Genomic DNA, 9,852 nt, shown 5'->3' on the forward strand with positions numbered 1-9,852 from the left:
TAATTTTTAACTTATACCATGATCTTTCCTGCTTCAGGACTACATACACTGTTTCCTTCGCCTGGAACATGTCACCTCACACCTCTACAAGCTTAAATAACTCTGACATTCCTCTCATGCTTGTCTCTTTGCTTCACAGAGTGTCATAAATACCTATTGATCAATGCCATCGGAGCACCTGTGTCTTCCAGAGTTCTAGTGTTTAAATTATCTTGTACTGCTACATTTAATTTGCCCAAACTCCTTCTGCTGTCTCAAAATTCCACTCCCTAGGAATAATCACAACTAGTTTTTTGGGCCTTTCATGCAATTTGTAAAACTAAACATATTGACAAACATCACGATATTGTTTAATAGGACTGTAAGATTTAAATATGCAAGTAGACACCAAGACCTCCTCCCTCCTTTCTTTTAAGAGTAATTCTAAATAGCCTTACTCAGCACATGGTATAAGTGTTCATTTAATAGAATGGGAGATGGCCTTTTAAATTCTTATTATACTATTTGTAAAAGAAAATATCATGCCTAGGAAGGAAGAAGGAAAGAAAAAGAAAATAGTCTACATATGTAGGTTCTTTAGTTCCACTTAATAATTTGAGTGAAAAAAAAAAGCTCTTTAAAGAGTGACTTCTATGTTGTAATGACTGGATTTTGAAAATATTGATGAATGAAAGTTTTATGATGTGATTTCAACATTTTAACCAGAAAAAAAGTATTTTCATTTTTGCAGAGAAGAAGGGAATCATGTGGTAATTCTGTTTTATCTCTTAGTGTGGCATAAGTCATTAGGACATGAGCTGTCTCAGTTGTTTGGATTAGATATAAAACTTGTTACAGGGTCCAGTTCCATCTATGTATGTATGTATGTATGTATGTAACATCCTCTCAGTAGTGAGAGAGGCCAGAAGTAAACTAATAATGACTCTCCGGGCTTTTGAATGGTGAAGTAACCACCATGTTCTTCACTTTTATGAACAGCACATTGGGTCTTTTCACATGCCATTTGTATCTTATACATAGGAGTGTCTTCTTATTTACTTTATTTATTAATATTTACTTATTATTATTATTCCACTTCCAAAAAATATCAACTAAGAATCAAGAACGCTCTGCACAGACTTTCCCATTACATTCCTTCAGCAAATTCTATCAAGCACAACAGGCTGTCACTAGCAATATGACTTGAAAACCAACACATCAGTTTTGAAAGAATTTTGTAAGCTTTTTGCATTCTCTAACTTAGTACCATTTCTGCCTGATAGGAGGATGCCTAATTTTGACACTATTTGCAGTGACATGTCCCGGATTCCCTGGATTGCTAAACACTCAAAAACATTTATTATGTAGTTGATCAAATGAAACCGCAGATGATATCATCCATATCTATGGTACACGGCCTGCCATAGATGGGAGAATGATGCTGACTCCTGGAGCCTTTCAGGTTCATAGTTCTATGGCTATTATTAGCATTAAAAATTATTCTGAGATAGGGTAGAGACTGTTCTGGTTTCCCACAGCATCCCAACAGTCCCAGTTTCCAGTCTCTGTATGCCCTCGGCATAGCAAATAGAGTATTCACATGGCAAATGTATAACACAATACTCAGATCAACAATTGCCCTGTTGACTTTCTGCCTGAAGGAGTCCAGGGACATGAGTGGCAAAGGCATCAGTGGTTTGTTGAGTTTTCCAAGTCAGTTGCACTGGCATTCACAGCAGCTGCATCCAGCAAACAGTTTCTTGCTGTCTCTGCCTGTGTTCGGGAACTTAGTATTCCAGGCTTTTCCCTGATTTCTAGGCCATACAATGACATCACTGCAACATTTGTTTTTTTGTTAAGTAAAGCCAGAATTTATTTCTGCAGATACCGACAAGAACCCTAACTTAAACTTGTCTGAGGTCAAAGGGACCTCAAAAAAAAAAAAAAAAAAAAAACACAAAGTGCTTGCGGTCTATAGCCTAAGCTGGAGGGGGTGAACATTCTGTCCTTTCTCCATCAGGAGGAGTCTGCCAGCTTGTGACACATAGCAACAGAATGGCTTTAAATTATTGCCTATGGTCTCCTAGAATGACAGAGGCACTGAAAACAGATCTTCATTTTCCATACACTTGTTGTATGGGAGTTAAGATTTGTGGGATGACATGCTTGTTCCTAAGGATCCTACACAAAAACAATCAGAGAGCCAAATTCAAAATCCGTTCAAGCAAAGTATGGTTGAAATCTAGGAGGCTTTTATAAGCGGACCAAAGAAAGTATTTAACAGTCAGACGATGTGGAGGAAGGTCTTGAAAAGCTGTCTTCTGGGTATGACATGGCCATTCTACTTACAAATCCACAGCTGTTACAATTGTCCTCACAAGAACTGCACAGAACTGGACCTATCAAAGTTTAGTCATTGTTGGAAAAGGGACTTATGAGGCCTGGTTACTTTCAGGAGAACCGTAGCAGTTAATGGTTGCTGCTAAGAAAGAGTCATTGTGTTTACTGGTGTAATGGCTTGCTCGTGCTGCAACCCCTAGCTTTCGACCCATGCCCTGTAGCACAAATTCTAATTGTTCTTAATAATAAAATCCAGGAGTCAGACACGGGAGTGAAAACTGAGAGCTCAGAGAAGCAGACCTTTTACCCCTATGGAATCCTCAGATTGAAGTGGCAATCCTTTCTCTACTAATCCTCAGACTGCATGCTCAGACTTCATCCTCAAACTGTATCTGAGCTCCTGTCTCCTCCCACCTTATATTTCTCTCTCTGACCAGCCATATGGCTCCTATCTCCACCTCCCTAGTGCTGGGACTAAAGTATGTGTTTCCCAAGTACTGGGATTAAAGGTGTGAGCCACGACCACTTGGCTCTGTTTCATTTTGAGACTGGATCAACCTAGTGTAGCCCAGGGTGGCCTTGAGCTCACAGGGATCTGTCTGCCTCTGCCTCCGGAGTGCTGGGATTAAAGATGCATGCCGTTACTGACTGGCCTCTATGGCTAACTAGTGGTTTAGCTCTGTACTCTGATCTTCAGACAAGTTTATTTGTTAGATTACAAACAAAGTAACACTATAGTGCACAAAACAACCTTGTTAAACTCAATGGTCCACAAAAAATATATAAACAAATAGATAATAAATTAAAAGACAAGATAGCAGAAGGGAAATAGCAGGTTGCGATGAGGAATCATAGAGGTGAAAAGGTTTTAAGTAGAGGGTGGGGAAGGGTGAGCATGGGTGAGCATGACCAGAATATATTGTATAGATATATGAAATTATCAAATACTGAATGGATTAAAAAAATATGGGAATTTTACTGGGAAAGGAGCACAGAGACCAATACCAAGTGTGAAAGAGGTAGAAAAGATAAACAGTATCAATAAGTGTTTGAAAAAGCCACAAAGAAACATATTTTATATTTACTTTAAAAATACATAGTGTATGTGTGTTTGTGTGTGTGTGTGTGTGTGTGTGTGAGAGAGAGAGAGAGAGAGAGAGAGAGAGAGAGAGAGAGAGAGAGAGAGAGAGAGAAGTTATTGGTCAAAGGAATCAAAGAGACTTGGAAGAAAATGATGCAGGCTATTGGCTACCCTTGTCTACCATTACCTCACAGAACTTGAATGTAAGACCTTATTGCTGAAGTCACTACGCATGTCAAACACAGGACTTGGGGTAACTGAGCAGGAACCAAACTGGAAGCTTCCCCCTTGAGGTCTAATTATCACAGTATGAGAAGGTAATAAACAAGCTGCCAAGCTATGCAACGGGGAAAAACCAGCAGTCCTACCCAGCTCTGAGGCCTATGAAACACAAAAAGGACCAGCATGGCAAGACATCACCAAGGGTGCGGTTGTGACATTGATGCCCTGGATAAGGTAACTAACAACTATATAACTGGACAAAAGGCCCAGTAAGTAAGAGATAATTCATGTCTGGTACTGTAGCACTAACTGGTTATGACTGGTGAGGTCCTGGAGCTTAGAGGAGAAACTACTACTACCACTTTCCATAATCTCACCTTTATATTCACAAATAAGTATAGAACTCAGCCCTCATCAAAAAAATTCATTTTTGCAGCAAATAGAAACAATTGTAGAGATCCACAACTGGTCAAAATGCATGCATGCAAAGAACAACCAACTGCAGAGTTCCCAACCTTAGCTGATAAATCTACAATACAACTCCTCCACCTGAGGCTCAGGGAAACTCCTGTTCTAACCTGAGACAGATCAAGGTAAATCCCTGCTCCCCACTCATGGTTACTGTCCAAGGCATTTCATGATTCAGTTCACAGAGACATTACAAATACCAGGTAAACTAATGCTTTCTCATTCAGCTGATAACGGTGCTGACAGACTGCAGAGACCTTGGTAAAGAGTAAAAGATTCAGAGCCTAGAACTTCAGTGAAGTTATTAGGATCTGGTGATTTAGGGCATGTACTAGTTTGAATGAAAATGGCCCCCAGGTTCATAGAAAGTGGCACTATTAAGAGATGTGGTCTTGTTGGAATAACTGTGGCTTTGCTGGAGGAAGTATGTCACTAGGGGGTGGGGTTTGGAGGTCTCAGATGCTCAAGCCACACTCAGTGTGGCAGTCACTTCCTGCTGCCTGCAGATCCAGATGTAGAACTTTGAGCTACCTGTCCAACTCCATGTCTGTCCACATGGTGACATGCTTCCCTCCATCATGATAATGGACTAAACCTTTGAAACTGTAAGCCAGTCCTAATTAAATATTTTCCTTTAGAAGAGTTGTGGTGGTCATGGTGTCTCTTCACAGCAATAAAATCCTAACTACTCTCTCTTTCAAATTTTCCCCATCAGAAATAACAAAATATTTTTATGAGTCTTAAGGTTTGGGGAGAAAACATGTTTTTCATTGGAGTGAATGTTTCCTAAGTATTTACCAGATGATCCAAGAACTGACACTTTCTGAGAATTCCTCAGAGCAATAGCAGCTTTTGAACTGGTCTTACAGGAGGCCATATTACTATCTCTCCACCCTGTAGGCCATGGAAACTAAGGGAGGCACCAGGCAACCTGCATAACCTCACCCTTGAAGGGACCAGTGGGGTCTGAGGAAGACAGCTGAAATTTTAACTCTCAGGTTTCCAGAACATTGGCATGCTATTCCCTGAAACTGAACACCAGAGCATGGAGCAGCAGGCCTCCAATTGTGGTGGTTCTCAACCTGTGGGTGGTGACTCCTTTGGAAAAGCTCTGCCTCCAAAAAGTTTACATTACAACTCATCACCATAGCAAAATTACAGTTTTGAAGTAGAACAAAAATAATGTTAAGGTTGGGGTTACCATGGCATGAGTATTGCAAGGTTGTGGTGTTGGGAAGGTTGAAGCTACCGTGCTAGCACAGCGTGATGGTCCCGAAGGAACAACTGGTCTGCATCGCTCCCCATCATCCCTCAGCGGCTGACAATAGTGTAGTCGCTACTAAGTGTTGGCTCATATTTCAAGGCAAGTAAGCAAGCTGTGGATGAAAAGAAGAATGCTAGGAATGAGTGGGGAGAACAGAAGAGAAAGAAGGAGAAGGATATGCAGATAAGTATGTCTCGAAACTCCCATGAAATAAAATAGTGCCTATGCAGGATGGCATCTCAGGGAGTCGTTGGGCCTCTGTCTTTTGTTAACTGTTCTCTCTCAAAACGTGGTCATGCTCACTCTTGACCCACTGGCATTTCTCCCTCACACTTTATCAACTGTTTCGTTAGAAATTCTCTGAGACCAGTTGAGGGACTGACTTCATCCCAGCTCGTAGCTTTCCGTGCAGTTCCCTGGAACAGGTGGGCGATTGCAATGGCACAGTGCTCTGAAAGCAATCGGCTAATGGTAAGCATGCATCTTTATCTATCTGTCTGGAAAAAAAGGAAAGGCATAAAGTAAGATTAATGGTTTGTCACACTTGTGAGAAGTTGGGAAGGAACCTGATTAAAGGACTGGTGAGAAGGAAAGAAATCTGTATATGAATTATGTATACAAACTTCTTGAAGTGGATCCAGAAAGGAAGACATTTGTGCTCCCCTCCCGCCCCCCACCCTGAAGTGCTCATTCCTCGGGAATACAAACTATCCCCTTCTGACTGTGTCAGCCAGCCTTCTTCTCTATAAACTTGCCCTTGATCAAGGTAGGCCTGACCAAATGAACTGTGGCATAGACGGATGAGATTCATAAACTTTGGGACATCTGCTTCTCTCAAGAAAGTTCATGGAGCCCTTACCATGGCTGATTTCCTAATATGACAGTGCCAATCCGAGGGTTATGTTAGGAAGGACTATATGATGTTTAGTTGAAAAAGTTTTTGGACACAACATCGAAAAGACAGTTGTCGTAAAAGAACAAAGTATGTATATATAGTGGCAGGATGTGGTGACTTGGACCCTTAATCCTTGTAAAGAAGGTAGAAGCTAGTGGGTCTCTGTGAGTTTGAGGCTGGCGTAATCCATATAGGGAGTTCCTGTATGATGGTTGGTTTTTGTCAACTTCACATATGAGATTGGCCTGTGGGAAGATCTGTGGATATTTTCCTAATTGCTAGTTGATGTATGAAGGCTTAGCCCACTGTGGGTGCTACTGCTCATAACGGGTAGGTAATTGAGAAAATAGCTGAACAAGTCGGAGGAAGCAAGCCAATAAGCAGCATCCCTCTATGGCCAGTGCTTTTTCCCTCCAGATTTCTATCTTCATTCAGTTCTAGCCCTGACTTTCTTTAATGATGGACTGGGTCCTGTAAAGTTTAAAATAAACCCTTTCCTCACCAGGTTGCTTTTGGTCAGAATGTTTTATCACAGCAACAGAAAGTCAACTACAATGCTCAGTTTCAAAACAAACAAAAACAACAAAAGTTACCTAACACTTTAGTAGAGCTACACAATCTTAAGAAGACATGCAGAAAGAGTATCTTCCAGACTCTGCACGGCAGAACTGCGGCACACTTGAACTCACAGAGATAGTGGCAGCGCACATAAGACCTGCTCAGGTTTAAGGCAGATGGGGCCCCAGCACTGAGGGCGGGAAGTGGGCAAGGGGTCCCACCTTTGTCAAGAAGCTGTCTTGCAAGTGAAACTCTCTACCAAAGGGAAAATCCGTTTCCTCAGATGGCATGTCACTGAGTATATCAACCGCACTCCGGAGCAGACCCCACGCCCAGGAGAAACTGACCAACACAAAAAAGACTGAATGGGATTTTTGTGGACTTTTTGTTTCATTTTGCTTTGTTTGGGCCGGTTTTGCTAATGATCTTTTTTCTGTTTTGATTTTCATTCTTGTGGTTTTAATGGGGCTTTTTTGTTTGCTTCTTGCTTTTTTTTTTTTGCCCCTTTTTTCAAAAAAGTAGAGGTGGAGAAAAAAAATGATATAAAATTCTGTGGGCAGGGAGGTTGGGATGACTTGGGGAAGAGGTAAACATGAACAAAATATATTGTATGAATAAAAGATTTTTATTATTACTATAAAAAGGAAGACAAAAATTCTCATAGTATAAGAAATATTTTGAAAGTAAGAAAAAAAATCCATGTAGGGAAAAATGTCAGTGTTACTAATTCAAAATGTTCTTATATTAAGTAGACTAGTGTCTAAAGGAAAACTCAAAAGCATGTTAAAGTAATCTAGGGGACAGGAAGTATAAATGAAATATAATCATCTGTGAGTATGAAAAGTCATACAACTGGGAGGATAATTCCCATTATTGCAAACAGATCCTGTGTTCATGTTTCACCCACCACAGTTCAAAGAGACGCTGGTGGGAGCAGCGGTGTAAGATATAGGAACAGCCACATTTTGCTTTTGAGAGCTTGTGCCACATCTTCTTTGCAAATAGCTTTGGGTATTTGCTTTTAACACAGTTTTAAAATGAGCACTCTTGTTGACTCTGCAATTACACCTGAAGAAGCCATCTGAGACTGGAGAGAGGAACACCATGTTTATCACTCCACTGTTCACGCAGCGTTGAAGAGGAAGAAGCACTTAGGTGACTGAGAAGATGCGCTGCGGCTCTCCTTCCTATGGGACGTACTCTCTGTGACGTTCAACTCACAGGGATATTTTTCTGCTGCTGTGCAGAGAGGTGTCTCCGGTGCTATGAATATTTGAAGAAGTCATACTGCAGCATGCCTCTCCTCTCCCCGTACATCTGTGTGTGGATTTTTATGAGTGTGCAGAAAGGAATGATATAGCAACCAGCCAAGTCTTGGACGACTTCAAAGGAATGTCACTGTTTACTAGATAAAACAGAAGAGCTAGGAATTTTTTTGTTTTTCTTCTGTCATTTAATCTAGTCAAATAGCTCGATGCTGCTTTGCTTTGCTTAGTTTTACTTTTACATAATTGACTCATCAGTGTTTATTGAGTAAAAGTGCAAAAAGAAAATTGGTCATCCTAGAATAATTCTCTTCAAAAGAGAAGATTTTAAACATACCACAAAGTGTTCAGGAAAATCTCTTAGCTTTCTTATTGTGATTTGGCTGTTAATTGTTTGAGCATGTGTTTTAAAGTTATGACTGATGATACCCTTAAGGGCTTTTATTTTAATTATTTTTTTTTTGCTTGGAGAGACATTTGTTTTAAATTTTTGCAATTTAACAAAAATACCCTTGATCCATAGAAGAACCTGCCCTGGCCGGCACAGCTCTTATTGCACTAAGGTCACATGTCATATGACTATTTAAATTAGAAACAGAAACTTTTGCTTTTCTGTTTTTGGAAAGCTTTGCAAATGTTATCTCGGGATAAATAAACTCATAAAAAATGGAAGGTAGATGATAAATCAGTTTTTTGCTTTGTTTGGTTTGTTTTTCCTTAGAAGGGTGCTTAGATGAACTAAGTCTTAATTTTGTTTAGAATGCTTTTGAAACAGTGTTCCCTTCTAAGGAGACAATAATGTATTTCTGTTGACTGAAGGAAACATTAATATCCCATTAAACTCATTGTTTCCAAATGTTCAGTGTATAATTCTATGCTATATTTATATGTTTAAATGCAAGATTCATTTAAAATAGAAACATAAATATAAGTGTACTGAAGATTAATTTTTAAAGTAATTTTAAGACAGTCATGAGTAGATTTGCTTCGTAACAGTATCTATTTATAAATTCTTAAATACAATGCAAATGACTTTTCTGGTAAATTAAAGATATCAAACTCTTGCAAATAAACAGTGTGTAACTAACAGGTACATTTTCTGTCTTCTTTTTGATATGCAGCTAAATTGGTCCTCTCAAGGAAAAATGTAACCCAGTAAATTAGCAACAAAAGACTTTACTATGGTCCAAATATTTATCAAATTTCAAATTCCCTCTGTGAAAAGCCACTGGGGACTTTGGGTGACATCTCTAAATTTTTTTTAAAAGCTTTCCTATATTTTCAGCAAGCTTTTTAAGTGAACACTAGCTGTGGTATCTCTGAAAAAAAGAAGTCACAATAACATGCTTCCATTGAACATGGCATCCTAAAAGAATAAAGAGGAGGAAATGAAAAGAAAAAGAGGAAAAAATTATAGCTCAAAACAAGCCCCAAAGCCTTACACTAACTGGCGTAGTTAATTCCTCTTTCATTGACTGTCTAGGTTCTATAAAAGCCCCGAACACAAGGGCTGTTCCCGTTCAACACTCAACAGATAACAAGGCTTGATATTAACAGCAAAAACTATGTGTAGAATTTGCATGACTTTTTAATAGTACCATGAAACAGAACACTAACTGGATTATCATTTCAGGGTTTTTTTTTTTTTTTCTGGACCTTGTCTTGTGTGTATTATGCTGAGGGGAAAAACACTTAAACTGATCATTTTCACTTCAGAAAATACAACTCAATGAGCAGACAATTTGGTAAATTGCTGGGAGCTGTTTCATGCCACGGAGAC

The sequence above is a fragment of the Alexandromys fortis genome, unplaced genomic scaffold (assembly GCF_014885135.2).
Source record: "Alexandromys fortis isolate MF-2015 unplaced genomic scaffold, M_Fortis_MF-2015_v1.1 scaffold_181, whole genome shotgun sequence".
In the NCBI taxonomy this organism is placed as follows: Eukaryota; Metazoa; Chordata; class Mammalia; order Rodentia; family Cricetidae; genus Alexandromys; species Alexandromys fortis.